This window comes from Cavia porcellus, unplaced genomic scaffold (assembly GCF_034190915.1).
Source record: "Cavia porcellus strain 051 isolate PalLab524CR breed Dunkin Hartley unplaced genomic scaffold, mCavPor4.1 scaffold_12, whole genome shotgun sequence".
NCBI classification, from domain to species: Eukaryota; Metazoa; Chordata; class Mammalia; order Rodentia; family Caviidae; genus Cavia; species Cavia porcellus.
The window spans coordinates 56,290,125-56,308,784 of NW_026947495.1; the positions used below are offsets into that span (position 1 = coordinate 56,290,125).

Consider the following 18,660-nt stretch of genomic DNA (forward strand, 5'->3'; position numbering starts at 1 on the left):
TTGGACTATTGCCCTGAAAGCCATAAAATACTGACTTGCCAAGATTACTGTTAAATAGGGTGACTTTAAAGTACCTAATTAGTGCCCAGACTACAACTGCTTACATTTAAAAAAAAATGGAGAAAGACTTATATCATATGCAAATATAGGAAAAAAATGCTAAGTGCTAAATTGACAATTATTACTATAAAGGTTAGAAGAAGATCATTTCCGGGGGATGTGGTCATGACATATTGATTGATAAGTAAGAACTGAAGCCAGAGCCTGTAAGGTAAAAAGTCTACGGAGAGCAGTTGGAGCTTCTTCCAGGGGAGGGAGAGCAATGATGTGGATGCAGGAGTGAGAGGAAAATGTTTGAATATGGGCAAGAGCCCACCTGGAGTAGAGGATTTCAAGTTGTAAGGATAAATTGTGGTCAGATTAGAAAGAGCATTAAATGCCCCACTAATGAGTTTGGGTTTTGCTCATAGGAAGCTTCTATAGATTTATGGGAGTTAATAGCATGATGAAAACAATATTTTAGACAGTTTGGCAGCCAGCCACATAGATTGGGGTCAGCAAGACAGACAGGAAGGGCAGAGATGGGCTTAAGCTATAGGCCAAGCATTAGTTACTAGGCACCAATAGGAAGCTAGAAGTGGAAAGAGAATAAAATAGGAGAGAATTTTTGGAGAAACATGAAAAAAAAAAAAAAAGAACTGGAAAAATGTTCACTTTAGGGCATGTCTCTGCTGTCACTTGTTGACAGAGAGGGCGGACAGAGCCCAGATCCATGCTGATTGATCCCAGCAAGCTAGAAGTAGAATTCTAATGGTGGTGGATAATCCCAGCAAATCCCAATGGGCCTTTAATTTCACTGAAATTCAGGCTATTTCTAGGTTCTGGCTATGAGGCTGAAACTGAGTTTTTTAGCCCACAACACTCCAAGTGGCTCCTGCTGGTCTGAACTCAGCTCCCCGACCTCCTGCCAGCTTGAATTCCATTGTGCCCCACTCTGACATTAAGTGGAGCCACTAAGTGGAGCCAGCCCTCAGGTGCTCTGAATTATGACTTAGAATGGCCCCTTTCCAAAATGGCTACTGGCCAATCACCCTCTCCTGGGGACTTCTGAACCTGAACAACTCACCAGCTACTGCAGTCCACTCCACAGTGTTCACTGCTCAGTTCCACTAGTGTGTTTCTCTATGAAGGTCTATGGGGTCACCGGGGGTCACTGTGCAGGTCCAGCTGCCTCTCCCATGCCTCGTGCAGGGGCTCAAGGAGAAAATGCTGCTTGCCACCTCCCTCCTCTGCACTATGGTCCTCCTCTTCACTCTCCCCATAAACTCTAATTCTCATTTCAGATCTTTTTGGGGTCTAAGAACTCACTTCTCTCTTCTTCTTGTCCTCATACTGCAGCACTGGATTCCAAATCAGAAGGTGTTTCTCGGCTGTTCACCATTCTACCATCATCCCAAAAATCTCGCTGTCAGAACTGAAGGCATGAGGTAAAGTGGGAGACTTTGTACTGAAGGGCAAAGTTTTAAAAAACGAATGCTTGGTCCATCCATGCCCTTTTATCTTAAGAAAAGGAAATGGAGCTGGTGAAGAAGAGAAAGAAAGTTAAAGAGAATGAGTGGGAGCTGTTGTAGCAAGTACTTAGAGAATCAAAGGCAAGGAAAAGGTCAGAAGGAAGGTAGGGACAGAGGATCCACTCTGCATCAGATGCTGCAGAAACGTGGATGAAAATGAAAAATAGATGCCTATGTACTCAGCTCTGGAGACATCAGTGTGCTTGCTGCATGTAGATTCAGAATGATAAGGTGTTAGTTGCAGAACAGAAAAGAATGGGGTGAGCTGTGGGCTTGAGATCAGATTCTTTGGGTTTCAGTCTTATGTCTTCCACGGCTTGCTGTGCAGCCTGAGCAAGCTGCTTAATTCTCTATGCCTCTAAATCCCAAATTTTCAAGTAAAGACAACAATAGTTAACTCAGTGCCTACCTCACAAAGGTTTGCAAGGCTAAAAACCAGTGTGTATGAGTTGCTTAACACAGCATAGATTCAGAGTAGGAGCTCAAACATGTTTTTTTGGTTATAGTATTACAATTTTTGGAAATGGATGCTGGTTGGCATTTGGCCAAGGATCTTGGTAGGAAAAAACATAGCAAAACTAGCAAGAAGATTTGGGAAATCATCCCAAGCACAGGTGCATGCTTATCTGCAGGCATTTGGGAAGATGCCGTAACAGGAGGGCAAACTGAAGGTACCACGAGATGAGGAAATTTAAAAGTGGGAAGAAAGAGAGGATGAGTTGTCTAAAAACTCAGGTGACTAATCAGTTTGAACAATAAAGCTACAGTCTGGAGTAGCAGACTCTTCGTGTCCAAGGTCCTTTTAGATCTACATTCACCTAGAATAACATTTGATCAGGTTGGTCTTTCAGCTTTGACTTGTTTGTGTATGGAATCACAAATCATCAAAAGCAACTTGCCCTCTCAATAATAATTTTAAAAATCATTTAAACAAAAAGTTTTAAATAGTGTGAACAAGCCAACTAAATCTGGTAGGTTGGGTCCTTGTTTCCCAAAAGCTGCTGGCTGATTGGAGCAGCATGTATTTGTTCTAAAGAATGATCCTGATAGCCAACCATTTATGCCTTCATCTGCTTTCTGGGTTTTCTCTGTGTAGCAGCTTCTCATGGTGCAAGAGATTCAATTATTGATCTAGAAAGTGAATAGGAAAAAGTTTACCCAGCAGGCCTACAAGCCTATTTGATCCCAAGAGAATATGAGGGCATCAGATTTTTAAACAAGCAAAGAGAAGAACCTTATGAAGATAAAGTGTTGTGTGCCATAGCTTGTTATTCTGAGCAGCTTTGAGGCCACCTGCCTATTAGACTTGTTTCTGTTTTGGCCATCAATACTGCCCTGGAGATGGCTTATTTGTAAAAGAAGCAGGATGTAGGATATGCATTCATTTGTAAAAGATGACACCACACACATTCTGTAGCTAATACTGTGTTCGTGAACTTTACCGGTGACTAAATACATTTGATTTCTTACAGCTGAGCTTCAGTAATTGGTTTTTGCAGCCTCAAACACATCCAGCAAGGAAAATATGAGAAACCTCGCTCTCTCTCACTCTGCTTTTTGAAATGGCTTTTGCTGCAGATGGGAAAAAACCATCTCAGCTCTGAGTTGGCAGTTCTCAAGGTCAAATCTCAGAGAGCTGGCACCTGGGAACTCAAAGGCGAGGAGCAGGTGGCTCTGGAAAAATAAGTGACCCTGAGGGTAAGCAGCCAGGGAGGAGAGAGGCGAATGGCAGTGAGGGGATGGTGGTGGTCAGAGAAAGGGGTGACTAGGGTCCTCCAGACCTCAGACTCACACCCACAGTTCACAGCAGTTTAGTGTGTTTTTTCCCCCAGGCCTGATACAGCCAGGAGGTCTCTGGAAGTGCTCTGTAAGCCACCAAATCACAGAGCACAACAAATTCCAGACATAACTACCATTGGGGGCTGGAGAATCATTATAATGTTATGTGAGATTTGGCTGTGAAAAGAAAATGTGGGCTCATCCAATGGATTGATTAGTTAATTTATTCAAAAAAAAAAGGACTAAATGAGTGGCATTTGCTTTGGCCTTGAAAGCACTGAATTATATACTGCAACAGTTTGGTTCATTGGGTCTCACAATTCCAGGAGAATTGGACTGCTTGATATACCTCTGATGTCTTCTACATTTATAATCTGTGACTAAAATGAGAACTACAAAAATGCATCAATGTGATACGCAGAATAAACGTATGTTTGCCTTCTGTACTGGTTTAAGGCAGTTACGATATAAGGAAATGTGTCTGTCATTCTTCTGTCACTTTCCCTCCTCTTTTAGTTGTCCACACAATATGTGTGGCTTTTTCCCTTTTTCCTGGGCTCTCCTACTATGGGGCACCTCAAGTTCCACTCTTTCCTAATCCCTTTCTTCCCTGAAACTCATTTTTAAAATTATTTAATCCTATACTAATAGAGAAGCACTGGTGAATGATTATTTTCTTGATGCTATTTTCATTTTCACAACTCCTTGATTATAGTAGAATATTGTATAAGAAATAGGCCTTGGAAGGAGATTTGGGGGAGCAAGACAGTTATTCCCAGGACATCATAAATCATATTGTAAAGGCAATTAGTACAACCATCTGCCTCTCACTCTCTCCTTTTGTTTTTGTCATCACCAATCATAGGACCTTCTAAGTGTCAGGCTACTGTGCTGGTCCTGGATGCCAACACAGAAGTGTATGCAGGCTACCCACAATAGGGTGGGTGTAGCACTCACACCCATAATCCCAGCATTAGACCATGAATCAATCACAAACTTTAGATGCCTGTCTCCATGACTACATGAGGCTTTTGGGGTGCACCCAGACACAAATTATAACAACGAACCTAACAATAATAAAGATAATATTAGTTGTTATAGCTTACATCTAAAATAACCCCTAAAAGTCTCAAGTGTGTGGAAGATCATTGGATCATGCAAACACTAAGCTCAGTGGTGGTGGGTTCAACCTGATGAACTCATAGTTGAATGAGCTGTTAGGAGATGGAGTCTGAAGAAGTTGATCACTTGGGGATATGACCTACAAGGGTCTTCTCTATGTTATGTTATATTCTCAGAATCCTGTCTGTTAAGGAAGGAGACTTCTCTCTTCCCTATCCCTTTTGCACTTCTTTCTTCTGCTGTTTTCTGCCACCATGAACTGTTGCCCTTTGTCCTGTGCCACCCTGACTTGGAGCCAGCTGAGTATAGACTGAAACCTACACAAACCATGAGCTAAATAAACCTCTCCATACCTAATGTTGGACATCAGGTATTTTATCTTAGCAACTAGAGAAAAGTAACCAAGTCATAGATATTCTCTCTTTCTAATATTTCATTCCAACATTCAGGAAGGATAAGTTCCAAGAACCATCAAAGGTATCCTGGAGCCAGAGATTTAGCTCAGTGGTATAAGGAAGAAGACCCTGTCTGGGAAGCACAAGATCATGAATTTGATTCCTGTACAAAAAAAAAAGTATCCTGGATACATACCAGGGTCACCCAGGACAATGACTACCTTGTTTCCTTCTTGGTACTGAGAAACAGACTTTGAGGTGGGATTTAAAGCATACAGTCCAAGAGGGACAATTCTCTTTCCTCTGTTGTCTACTGAGTGCTGAAACATGGCCTCACACATTCTGTGTTCAACATGCCTTCAGCACTGAGGAGTATCTGCGCGCTTGGCTAAGGAAGAGGGAATATTCCTTTAAGCTCTTTGGGGAAAGCTTTTAAAGTTCTTAATATTTCCAGTGGTCCAGATCAACATACAGGATTCTGAGAATATAATGTAACATAGGAGAGTCTGCATGCAAAGTTGGGATATACTATGTGACCACACTTGGTAGCTATTGCCTATGCAGCTAACAGAAAGGGAGACATTAATTTTTAAATTCATTCTGTTTCTTTTGTCTAGGAGTTAATCTAGATCCTCATTTATTCTCATGAACTCTCCTATTACTGGACCTCCCTCTTTTCTAGTTCACTTTCCCAGAGGCTATCAGATTGATCTTTCTGATAAATTGTTCTGGCCCCTTTCCTGCCAAGAATCACCATTGGCTTCACATTGGCTTTTTTACCCTCTGGGGCCAGCAGGCATCACAAATGAATGAAGTGGCTGGACTTAGTGAAATGGAAACACTTTGATCTGCAAGCCAGGAAACAAACATAACTTCGATTTTTTTCCGTGTGTCTTAAAAACGAAGGCCTGAATCTGTAGTTGATTTCCCCAACTTTCATTAAGACTTGGATATAAGAAATAACTCACTTTGTTCTTTATGATATGAAAAAAATCCTGCCAGGTAAAGGATTGTATGAGTTAACGTGTTGGTTTGATTGTTTAAACAGAGAGCAAAGTACAGTAGCTAACATAAGGTGTATTATTCACATGAAGTCTACAGTGCGGAGAGTTCCAAGATGTCAAGTCTTTGAGGACTCAGCTCTACAAGCTCAAAAGGGTACCTCGGTCTCTTCTAACTTGTTTTCAAAATATGGTCCAGGGATTCCTGGCAATGTCTATGGCCCTCTTAAGGATATGCAAGTTAAAATAATTTTATAAGGATACTAAAATATCTTTGCCATTTTAATTTTAACTCTACCATGAATATACAGTACACTATTCTAAAGGTGATTAAAAATAACAATGGGAAACCTTGAGCTAACAGGATCACTTCAGTGTATTTGGATGTCTTTCATTTATTCACTTAGTAACTATTACTAAATATAGTAGTACAATTTACATTTACTCACTCAACAAAAATTGGTAGCTCATTTTACAGGCAAGATCTAGTGAGAGCTGCTGAGGGTACAGTGAGATGCAGAGAGATGACCTCTGCCCTCATAAATTTAATGGTCTAGAAGGGACATCAAAGACTAAACAATGAGAAACACAATTATTCAATTATAACTGTGATAATGTTAAAAACTTATAGCTGTAAGAACAAAACCCAGGGACAAGGGGAGACCTTAATGTGCCTGATATCTGATGTAGACCTTATCACTGAAAGGCTGAAAAACATTGTTACTAAAACTGTGAACTGCTATAATCATCCTCCTTGTGGGGCATGATTGATGACAGCCAGTTCTTATCAGAATCTGAGACAGAAGACCTGGGTAGACAGAGTAAGGAAGCTTTCAATGTTAAGGCACCTTACATTTCATCTGTGTAGCTAAGACAGACACCATACATACCAGTTTGCTTAAGAAATCTTTCCTTTATTTCAATGAAATTAATAAATCTATTCTCATAAGTATTCTGAGTGAAACAATTAATTATATGGTTATTCTACTTATAGCTTTTACCAGAGTATTAACCAAACAAATGATTTTGACTAAATTAATATTATTATTATATCTTTTTAAAATAAGGAAGCTACTATTCAGTTTTAGAAGGTGTTAGGGATTATGTGTCCTCCTCCCCATAATATATGTTGAAATCTGAACTTTCAGTATCTCATTATGTGATATTATTAGACATATTTCTTTTTAACTGAAAAACATTGTAACATGAAGTTCTATCCACTCAGGAGACCACATGTCTGAGGCCAGCCTGGAAAACTTAGCAAAACTCATATTTAGTTAAAATGAGAAGTGCTGAAAATGTGACTGAGTGTCAGAGAGCATGCCTAGCATGCAAGAAGCCCTGGGTTCAATCCCCAGTACTGTGGGAGAAGGGGAAATAAGGCCATTATGGTGAGCCTAATTCAGTAAGACTGGTGTTCTTATAAAAAGTGTGAATTTAGACATCGACCCACAGGCAGGGAGAGCATCACATGAAAACCAAGGCAGAGATTGGGATTGTGCAACCACGAGGCAGCCAGTGTGGCAGATCAGAAGAAGCCTAGAGAGTGTTATGGAATACACTCTGCTCGTGACTCTCAAAAGGAACCAACTCTGCCAACACCTTGATCTAGGACTTCTTACTTCTCTCGTTGTTGAAGCAAAATACCTGATCCTCAAAGTTAGGGAAAAGAAGGTTTATTTCTTACAGATTGGAGGTTTTAGTCCATATTTAATTGAATCCAAGGCAAAATGACATGGCTGAAAGATAGTAGTTTATGACCACCCCTGCAACAAGTGTGAACCAGGCAAAAAAAGTGAGAAAAACATGCCTTCTTCCATCATTACACTGTTTGCTGGCTCCACCTCTGGGTGGGTGTAGCACTCATACCACCAATCCAAGCTCTAGACAATAAACCAATCACAAATTCTAGATTTGGCCACTTCCATGAGTGCATGAGGCTTAAGGGGCAGCATTTCACCCCTGCCCCCACCAAAGACTCATGCACATCCTTTATGCAAAAGACATTTAGTCCATCTCCAAGATTTGCTAAAGTCTTAACAGTTTCAGCATTGCTGAAAAATCTAAGTCCCAAGTCTCTTCCAAGATAGAAGGCAAACTCTTAGCTGCAAGGTCCTATACAAATGAAATCCAAGTTAAACACTTTCAATATACAACAACACAAGATAAGCATTACCATTCCAAAAGTTATAATCAGGGGAACACAAAGCATTGGAAACAAAGCAAGTCAAAAATCCAGCAGAGCAAACATTTAAGTCCTAAAGTTTTACTCTCAGCATCTGAAACAACTCGGTTGCAAGCTCTAAAGGCTTGACTGACTCCACCTCCGTGGCACTTCCTGGGATTTTAGCTCCCACAGTTTCTCCCTTAAGCCCCCTCTGCTCTATTTTTGAAGCTTTCCTTGGATGGTCTATGTTCCTGGTTTTACCAAACTTCTGGGTTCCCACTGCATCTTTGGCTTTTAACTCACAGCTTTACAATATCGCACTCTCAGGGGCACATTGCCTGGCCCCTCAGACCTTCTGAAATTGGGATGCAAGCTTCCTTAACCTCAGAACTCATACATTCTCCATTCTAAAACCAGTGCCACATGGATGCTGCTGAGGTCTGCTATTAGCTGGAGCAATAGCCAGGCTTTCCTCTCTCTTGGTGGTAGAGTTGAGTGCCTCAATCACTGAGCTCTTCTGAAGCTGATTGTGAGGAACAGCTTCTCTATGGCATCACCATTCTGGAATCTGTTGCAGCTGCCACCATTTTTGAACCTTCTGTGGCCTATGTTACCTCTCTGGAACATGGCACTCTGTGGCTTTCTCCTCTGAGCCAGGTCTTTTACTTTTTCAGTTTTGAGCCTACAAAGGGTGGAGACCCACTGCTTCCCAAGTGCCCCCAGGCCATCATTTTTATTTCTCTGTTTTTGTTTTCAGCAATCAAGATCTCAGCTCTAACTTTACAATCCATAGTTTTCTGGCCAAACTCACAATGTTTTAAATCACCCTGCTGGGCTCTTGTTTTTGATTTGCAATGTAAATATTGCTGAAAGCCCCCAACAATAGCCATGCCACCACCTCAACATTTGAATGCTTTGAAATTTCCTTTGCCAGATTAATCAATAAATTGCCCTTAATCTCAGTCTCAGGCAAAGTCTCTGGACACAAAAAAAAACTCAAACTTTCTGCCAAGTCATAACACACACTGTGAGGAGTCCAACAACCAATGCAGTCCTTCTTCCCAGCAGAAACCCTCTGAGCCTGGTCTTTACCAGCAGGCTTTCTATCATCCTTTTAGTCTCCTAAGCTCTGACCAGAATCTCCCCTACAGAACAGCCTAAGCTGTTCCAGTACACCACTCCTTCAGGAGATATCTCCAAACCTTCCTAAACTCTTCCCACAAGCCATTTCCAAAGGCTCTTGAACCACATGGTCAGGTATAGTCACAGCAATGGCCACACTCCCAGTACCAAATTCTTTCTTAGTTACTTTTCTATTTTATTGTTGAGACAAAAATACCTGACAACCAAAGTTAGGGAAGGGAAGGTTTATTTCTTACAGATTGGACATTTCAATCTATACTCAGTTGGCTCCAAGGCAAAATGCCATGGCTGAGGGGCAGCTGTCCATGGCCACCACAAATAGAAAGTGTGAATAGCAAAAGAGAGAGGGACGTGCATTCTTCCTGCTATTACATTGTATGCTGGCTCCACCCCTGGGCAGGTGTAGCACTCACACTACCAATCCTAGTGCCAGACAAAATGAACCAACCATGAATGCTAGATTTAGCCATGTCCATGATTGCATAAAACTTGGGGTAGCCATCTGACATAAACCATAACAACTTCTAACTTCTTAAACTGTGAACAAATGAATTCCTGTTGTTTATACATTCAGTTTAGGGTACTTTATGGCAGATCTAGAAAACTAATAAAGAAATAAAGCAGCTTAAGAAAATTTCTCATTCAACTGAAAACCAGGGATGGCAGAGACAAATCAGTGCAAAAAGATACCAACTGCACAGGACTGAGCTTCCCAGACATGTGGTCTATTACTGTTCTGGATACATTCAAGATGGTGTTTCTGGATGCAAGTAACATTTGAATAAAGGACATTGTCCTCCCACTGTGGGTAAGCCTCATCTAATCAGCCCAAACAAAAAGTTGAATAAGGAGGAATTCAGTCTCTCTGCTTGAGCTGAGACATCAGTCTTCTCCAGTTTTCAAACACTGGCTTTTCCTGGGTCTTGTTCCTGTTTACCTTTGGACTTAAACTAAGTCATCAGCTTTTCTGCTTACATCTTCAAGTCCAGGTTTTTCCTTACACTATTACTGACAAGGTCTCCAGCATGCTGGTGCAGATCTTCAGATGAATAGGCTTGGATGACTCCAGGAGATATTATTTTACTCCCCCCAAATAGTTTTGTTTCTTTGGAAAAGTGTAATATAGCTTCCATGTTAAAAAAGAAAAATTCTGTTTGCAGCATTTACATGTGTTAAGACCAATTGGCTTTGTTAATGTCAAAAACGCAGCTGAGAATATTTCCATTAGCAGTCATGTATATTCACACTTTTGTTACTTTTGTGGTTTGTTTTGCTTTTTCTAGCTCCTAGACTAAGTATAAATGCAAGGTTCCATTTATCTGTATTCAATTTCTTGTGAGGAATATAGTGGCTGACACGTGCCTCACTATAAACATGTTATGTTAACCAAATTTAACTCAGCTTCCAAAGGCGGGTGGAGGAGCAATTTTTTTTTACATCAAAATGCATGTATTTAAGATTCCTTTCTTTCTTTCTTTCTTTCTTTCTTTCTTTCTTGCTACTTCATACTGTCACTTTAGAATCAATAACTAGCTGGTTTTTCTGTTTTGTTTTTAGGATTGAACCTTGGAAAAGATAAGCTATTATAAAAATATTCACCATATAGTCAGCTAATAGAAGCAGGTAAAATATAAATGGACCTGGTAACATTTGGCAGGCCCATGCATAGCCTATCTAGCATTCTGAACTCTGGAAGATTCACAGTTAATATAAAGTATAATTGTTTGCTTTGGTAAGCCTCTGTTGGCACCTTAGATGATCTGGCATTTAGGGAAAGCCACCAAATCGTTAGGAGAGTATGCAAGGAAGAACTGCAGTGAAGGTCAGCATCATGGTCATTGTGAAGAGAAAGCACAGTAGCTTGAAATGCAAGCTGTCTGAGTTCTAGCTGTGGCTCTGCCACCAGCAATGCCTGGGACATGAGCAATGAGTGTCTTTCTCTCCTGGCCCAGCTTTCTTCTACCTGATGACAGAGTGTTCTCCTGAATCTAGCAAAGAAGCTTTCAGGTATGACGGACGGTGTCTGCTAGTTTCCAGATCCAAGAAACGGAAAAAAATGGAAAAAAGTTCAGTTCAACTTGATAACTATGTGTTTCCTTTCTGTTTTTATTCACAATATTTTGTGGGTGTCGTTTTAAGTTAGCCTGTGCTCAGTGGGAAACTTTGACTGCTGCCTAGGGGGAGAGTCTATACTGTCTTCAGTTTACCCTGGTGCTGTATTGTACTTGAGACTGGGTGAGAAAACATAGGTTTAGATTCAGCTATAAGCATGTGGGGTCCCATAAATCCTCCTTAAACAGTTGTGAATGTGCAGGGTTGTGCGTGTACAGTTTAGAATTTTTTCTCTACTTTTTCAATCAAAATTTCAACTCCTCAGCTTTTTTGTTCCTTTTAGTTGAATAAAGCATTTTGCTAGCTATTTATTGTATATTTCCTAAGGTTTTACATATTGGTTTCATTTTAAGGATCAGTAACTCCTGGTACTCGGTTTGGGTATTATAATAAAAGTAATGTTTTTGTTATACACTTTGTAATATAAGGAAAAAAGCATTATTGATTGAGATACACCTAAAATATTGTTCTACAATAAGATTGCAGGAATAAGGTAGGCGTGAATTAATCTATCCATTTAGGATGAGGGCAAAGACAGCAATGTTAATGCTTTCATGCAAGACCAATAATTTGCTAGCATTTGATTAGTTTTAAAGTGTGATTTTCAAAACATATTGACTTTTTAGAAAACTGAATATAGTTGGAAAACATAGGCTTAATTTTAAAGTTGTGGGCTTTCAAGGCTTTTTTTGTTTTGTTTTGTAGCCTCATTTTCACAAAACTCGTTGCAGATTGACTTTTGATTTTGTTAGTAGTTATATGATGCAAATAATACCAAGAGAAGCATATGGAGAACAGAACTTGTTTAAGGAGTCACCAAATGGATGTAGGGCATTTAATGAGTCAAGAAAAATTAAGAGAATATTTTTACTGTTTATTTTTTCTCTTGCTTTTGTTGTTTTGTAAGCTTTCTAATTTAACTCTCCTTCTGTGATACCCAATGGCAGAAGTACTCTTCAAATTTGCCATCAAAACTTCATTTTTAAACACATAACTCTTTCCAGAAACCCTTCCAAACTACAGAGTGCAGTGGCCCTTATTTCCGATCTTGGAACAAGCAAAGAAAAATATTTATTATTATTTATTATTTCCCCAATTTTCACATCCCCAAAGGCACTTGACAACAGAGAAATGTCTGTTCACATTAACCCATTTTAAAAACACTTAAGGAAACTGTGAAGTCACTGTTCCCTGTATCAGTGCTACCAACCTATGACAACTCTCCTGGCATTTGCTTTCAGAGAGAAAACATTTAGTTCATTTTGTGAAGAAACAAACCGAGACTTTGCCTTATCTGCATTGTCTTTTATGTCTTGAAGCCTGCAGGGTCCAACAGCAAAAGTGCTTTGCTAAATGAGCAGAGAAAGGCACCTCCGGAATGCTCAAACAAATTTCATTTCTTCATGGGGAAGCCAGACACACCTTTCTGGTCATGAACAGTCTACCTTAGGCTAAAAGTTAACACTTTTATTAAAAAATATTCTTTTTCATTAAAAGAGTTCATCCTACTCTTCTCATATCAATGGACTCGATATAGTCTAAAATCTGATATCAAGCTATCCCAAGGGAAATTTGTGCTATAAAATAATCTTTTGAAACACAGACAGCCCCTTGTGGCCTCTGGGTGGAGACAGTGCACTGGGAGGAATGGAGGTGCGGTGCTCAACTCACCAGTAGATTGGGCCCTCGCTTTGCCACCCTGCTGTCTTTGTGACTCTGGTAGTTACACAACTAACTAATCCTTAGTTTTCTTTTTATAGATCAAGCGTAAGTGAGGATTATTGCAAACTTGCCTGTATAGAACTTGATGGTAACTATAGTATTTCTTGTAGAAGACTTTAAACCCAGAATGGTTTGCAGAGGAATGTTCAGCTTTTCTCAGGCACATCATGACTTGAGAATCCATGATTTTTCCAAGTCCACTCTTCCCTTCCTTATTTACTCAAAAATCTCAAATCATATTACAAATAACCATTTGGTTGCCAGGAAAGATTAAAGGAAAATTATTTCATTCAGTTTCTCCAAGCTTATAGAATTAGAAGGACTGTAATGACAACAAACTTTTAAGCGTGAGCCCCTCAATGCACTGCTGCTTATGCCTCGTGCAGGGCCTCTAACCATTTCCCTAAAGTTGGTTGGTTCATGTCTTTGATATGTGTGGAATCTCTGGCTACTAAGGGATGATCTGTTGATTCTAAAAACAGCTTTGTCATCCACAATCTAATGATCATAGCATATCCATAAAATGACTTTGTGCGGGCTATAATACTGGCATTATTTTTGGTGGCCAAATAAATTATGGAAGTGCCATAATGCTGGGCAGGAAATCTGGATAGTTCACCAGCTGGACCCGCCTGTGCAGAGCTGCATGGGAAACACACTCTTTCTAGATGAAGCAAATCTGATAAGCATTTTCAGTCTCCTGGCAAGAAAAATCCCAGGCTAGCTAAGAAATCAAATACCTAATCCCAGTTCCATTTATTCTTGAAATAAGCTCCTGCTGGACATATTTTGGGACGCAGACAACACTTGGCCAACAGATGTTAATGATTTAAGGGAAGTGGCTATTGAACTAAAACAGCTTTTCTTAGAAAGATTCTTAAAAGATCATCACAGAAACTAAGTATTAATACATTAGTGTGCCTTTTCCGTTCCCATTTCTCCAGGCTGAACCTTAGTATACTGCTTTAGTGTACTAAAGTTTAGTATACCAAGTTCCTAGCAAGGATTGTTCTGGTCCCAAAGTGACCTGTCACTCAAAGTATCCAAAGGTCCCTGACAGTACCATTCTCACCAGAAAGCTGATCTCTACCAGAGACAGAGCAATGAGCTGCAATGGACTCACAGCAACATGTGAGTAACTGGCATCCTTGACACCACTACTATGGTAGCATGTGTATTTTTTTAATACTCTCTTAATTTAAATAAATTCATAATTTTTGAAGTTTCAGGCTTTGTGAAAACAGGAAATAAAAAGTGCCAGGATCAGCCAGCATGGCAATACAGACCTATAATTCTAGCACTCTGGGAAGTTGAGGCAGAAAGTTCACAAGTTCAAGCTTTGCCTGGGCAACTTACTGAGTTAGCAAGATCTTGTCTCAAAATTAAAAAATAAAAATAAAAAAATAAAAATGGCTAATACCATAGTTCAGTATGATACTTAGCCCTGAACTGCAAAAACAAATCTCTAAGACAAAACAAAGCTCTAGAGCTTCCTTATTCTTGGCTCTTGCCGTTGTTTCACAGCTCTCCCGTGTTTTTACTTTTAAAACATCCTTCCTCTATCCATCCACAAATATTTACTGAACACCTACAATATCCTCCTTGCTGTTCTGGGAGCTCAAATACATCAGTAAGTAAACAAGGCCTCTAACCTTGTGAGCAGCTGAGAAGGCTTATATTAAACATAAGTAAATTTTGTAGGCTGTTAGAAAGTGATAAATGCTTTGAGAGAAGAAAAGGGAAACAGGATAAAGGGAATCAAGAGACCTGGACACGTCGGCTCAGGTTTACCCTTTTAACTGTGGAATTCAAGAGACCACACTGAGGAAGTAACATCTGTACTGAGACTTTGGGAAAGAGAGGGACTTGGCTGAGGAGCTCTGGAAGGAGCTTGTCTCCAAAGAGAGGAGCAAAGCAGTGCCGGCAGGTTATATGAACAGCTGGGAGGCGGGGGTGGAGAACAGAGAGCATAGCACCATAGGCTACTTTAGGGTGTTCGGCTTCGCTCCCTTGCCTTCTAGCATAGCAAGTGGGTCTTTGGCAAAGACAAGCTAGGGGAAAGGAGATAGAGGATTCAACTTGCACATAAGTTTCTATGGTCAGAGATTGATTATATTTTCTCAAGGTCAATACTAGATAATACAAAGCTCCATATTCAAATAAGAAAAGGATACTGGAAAATTTTGAGAACTATTCTCCCATCCTTGTATTCTGAGCTAAGCAGACAGTGCATTTGAAGACTATGTTTGAGGAAATGATAGTTGAGTGCTTGAATTTATTCCCTTATCTTATGTGGCCTTTGGTATAAGGACTTCTTTAAGGATAACTTTACAATATGGTCACCTCAAAGACATCAACTGCAAACTCGAGGACCAGGAATGAATATGAAGCCTCAGCTTCAAAAGTTTTTACCACAGGACACAGATACAGAGAAAATTCCCAGGTTTACTCATTGTTGAAAAATGCATCAATTCTCTGCAGCAGATGGCTTCAAGGTGATTTGAAAGCTTATATATCAATATCTGCTTGTGTACTCATGTGCTTCCTCCAAGCCAGGCGGGATGATATTTTGGGATCATAGTACATTTAATATATTCTCTTTATGATTAAAAGCTTCAGAAACATAACCTCTGGCACCAATAAGAAAACTGTCTGATCTCATATTTGCATGATCTTTCTCCTTTAATCACAGGGGAAATTTCTTTCTGTGCAGATTATAAGAAACAGAAGATTGGGAGATACAAGCATGACTTCCAAGAAAGACTGCCAGCAGTGTACATCAGATGATCTCTGAAATCCTGTGATCTTTTAAAATACATTCAATGAGTCTAAGTGTGAATGAGTTTGTATTAAAAAAGCCATGACCATTCATTCATTCATTCATTCAAAAATATTACATAATTATTATAAGCTAAGTTCTGTGTATAGTAAGTCCCCAACTTATGAACATTTGAGTTGTGTACTTTCACAGATATAAATGGAGTCAAATGTCAGTAGTAATAAAGTTCTAAGACTCTGTGATAGATTGGTCATGCCTACTCCGGAAAAAGCAAAGTGGCCTTGTACAAATGGAACATAGACTTTCACTATAGTATTTTAAAAGGCAACAATGAACAGATTCCTGGAACTTAGCGGGATCTTAATATCAGAGTTCAACTTTATATACTTGCTTAAAAACACGTTTCTTGCCTTGCTGATGGAAAGAAAAGAGCTGTTTAAAATAAGGAGCAGGATTTAGGTCTAAAAGTGGTCCTCTTGTGGTATTGAGTGTTATTCCAGTGATATTTTAAGGAAATGTTCTTTATCATGCTGGTACTGAAAAGTACAAGAACAAATTGGTCTTTAAGGTGAGAGATGGAAAAGTCAATCCTTTTCTTTCACCCACAGTGAAGAATCATTCTGTTTCCCAGCTCTTGGCTGATCTTCTCAGTAATGTGGTACTAAAAGTCTAGTTATCTGTCAATCACTTTTAAATTCATTTTGCAAAGCTGATGATGGAGCTATCACAATCTTCTACTAATTCCTTTAATAGAAGTGGTTTTGAGAGGCTGCCAACACTGAAGAAGATCTGGAAATGTTACTCCTCAGCCAAATTGTCCTTTTCTTGATCTGCCTGAAACTACCACTTGAAATTTTTATAGCTGGATTCATCGTTGGTCTGATTGCAACCACTGACTTTCTACAATAGCCTTCTGATGATGGGTTTTTCTTCTGGCTTATTTTGCCAGTTACATTTTGGATTTTCCAAAACATTTTTAGTAAAGGTCTATACCAGTGATGACAAATCTATGGCATGTATGTTATTATGTTTTTCTTTTAAGACATAAATGTCAGTGTAGAGTTATTTTTTTTTTCTTAAATTAAAACCTCACTATTCAGTTTTAATTGCAGTGTTGGCATTGGTCTCTAAAAGTTTTGCCATTATTGGTCTATACCAAATAGCTTAATATCACCAAGCTTCATTTGAAACAACTATCATGGCGTGTTGAAAGCAAATTAAATGACAAGATAAACAAGGAAAATGCAGATTTTACTTGTAGGCTATGTGGTATGATAAGAAGATATATGTGAATTTAAATGCCAGTACTCTTTTTGACCATCTGTGCATCCAGGGAAAAGTTACCGCTCTGAACTTCATGACCTTTATCCGTAAATTGAATACAGACTTGCCTACTTGCATAATTACAATAAGATTAAGTGATATCATATGTAGGACAGGTACCTGGAATATGGTAAACATCATGGTTGCTATTTGTAGTGTTTATCTATCTTAATATTATTAACAATTCACAAAACAAAGATGCAGAAATACTAGGACTGTGCAACTGCTAAGTAACTCCAATCAGCTGAGGGTTCTTTGGTCAGTTCAGATCGGTATCGCTACAAGACAAAGTATAGCTATTTTAGTATTTACACTTTCAAGCTTTGGGTGTCATCAACTATCAGCTCTTAGTGTTAATGGGCCTCCTGCATTCTCCTCGCAGCCAGAGCTCCCAGATACGAGTTGCCCTTAGGAACTTTTCCAGTGACTGGAGATGGCACCTCCCAGCAGTTCTCCATCGCTCTCCTTTACTCTCTGCAGCTACTGTCCTCAATGTTACTAGCTGCTGGCCATTTTCAGCACCAGTAACCTTTGGTCTTACCAGCTTTTAGTGTATTCAGTATGCTCTACTTGAGAAAATCACAAATAGGTAAGAATGGTCTATTCAAAAGAGACTTTATGGTTTATGCTGTGACAGAAGGGGAACAGTGTACAGACTGACCCATTACAGGTGTAGTTGCTTATATAGGAAAAAACCAAAGGTGGGCTTGCACATGGGCAGTGTCAGACTTTCTGTTTAATCACAGATAGTGGAGGGGCTAGTCACGGACCTGATTAATGATACCTGAGAAGGTTAGAGTCATCCAGAGAAGTTGCAGGGTAGAGTCATCTGGAATGGACCCATGACTAAAGCTTGTTTCAGCCAAAGCAAGTATCTGCCAGAGTGGCCATGGGATATCTGACATAGCCTTGGTCAATTGCAAGGTATTTGAAGCTATAGGGAAAAAAATTAAAAATACCTCATAGACCATGTCCTTCTGTCCTGTATCATGAGATTGGGATTTTGAGTTGAACCCAAAGAGTCAACAAGGGCACTTGGGCTGCTTTTATCTACACTGTCACACCCAAACTCTCAATTCTACCCAGAAGGAGAATGAGGAGGAGAAAAAAGAAGAGGAGTGAGAAGGGAAAGAGAAAAAGGAAGGGAAGGGGGAAGGGGAGAAACTGTGTCTCAGATAATATTCACAAAACATCCCAAGAAAAACCCTCTCATCTATGGCTACTGGAGCCCAGTAATGACTGAGGATCCCTGCAGTGTGAAGGGTTGGATTCTTCTTGTCCCCTTGTCTCCCACCCATCAGCTATGAGGCTCCAGGGCAAAAAGCAATAAAGCTATACATGGTGAAGCTATAATCCTCCACCTCCTCTTAACTTCTATTAGGTTTGTCCTAAGTCTCCCTGTATAATTCTTTGCCATAACAAAAGATCCTAATTAGTCGATGGCAATTTCTAAAACCCAATTCAACAGCAGCTCAAGTCTTACTTGAATGGATGGATCAGTTCAATCAAGCAGCAACCAGTTTATTCCTGCCTCTGCTCAATTAGG

The 18,660-nt window shown here is 39.7% G+C and overlaps 1 long non-coding RNA gene across 1 annotated transcript; it reads left to right on the forward strand.

Annotated features, from left to right (window-relative positions):
- Positions 1–1,058: 1,058 nt before the first annotated feature.
- LOC134478300 (uncharacterized) lies at positions 1,059–17,222 on the forward strand. Its single transcript, XR_010050844.1, has 3 exons — positions 1,059–1,172; positions 1,399–1,487; positions 15,726–17,222. It is a non-coding gene; the product is annotated as an uncharacterized LOC134478300 (long non-coding RNA).
- Positions 17,223–18,660: the final 1,438 nt, after the last annotated feature.